Below are 446 nucleotides of genomic sequence, written 5' to 3' on the forward strand. Positions count from 1 at the left end.
CTTCCCCAGACTTAAACAACACTGTCCCCAGTGTTACCAAGTCTAAGATTGGCGAACAAAAGAAAATAAAATTAAAATAAATGCAAAAGAAATAGAAAAGAAAAAAAAACTCACAAGTGGGTTGCCTCCCACTAAGCGCTTGTTTTCAGTCATTAGCTTGACTTTGTCGGGGTTCATGCATCCGGTGGGTCGGGAAGCGGCAGTAAATGCCTCCGAGAATAGTGCCTCATCATCCAAGGTGGTTTATAAGCATTAGGTGTAGGAGATCGACCAAGTACACGAGGAACAGCAGCAGGGCAGAGTCTAGGTATGGGGTGGGACACTTCTTCTACCTGCAACATCATCAAAAGAACCAACAAGCGCTCTACGATAGTCTCGTGGCTTGGTTAACTGCAAAACAGTCTTTGTACCTTTGAAAGTCTTATTGATCATATGAGAAGATTTGG

The sequence above is a fragment of the Capsella rubella genome, unplaced genomic scaffold, assembly GCF_000375325.1.
Source record: "Capsella rubella cultivar Monte Gargano unplaced genomic scaffold, Caprub1_0 scaffold_13, whole genome shotgun sequence".
Classification (NCBI taxonomy): domain Eukaryota; kingdom Viridiplantae; phylum Streptophyta; class Magnoliopsida; order Brassicales; family Brassicaceae; genus Capsella; species Capsella rubella.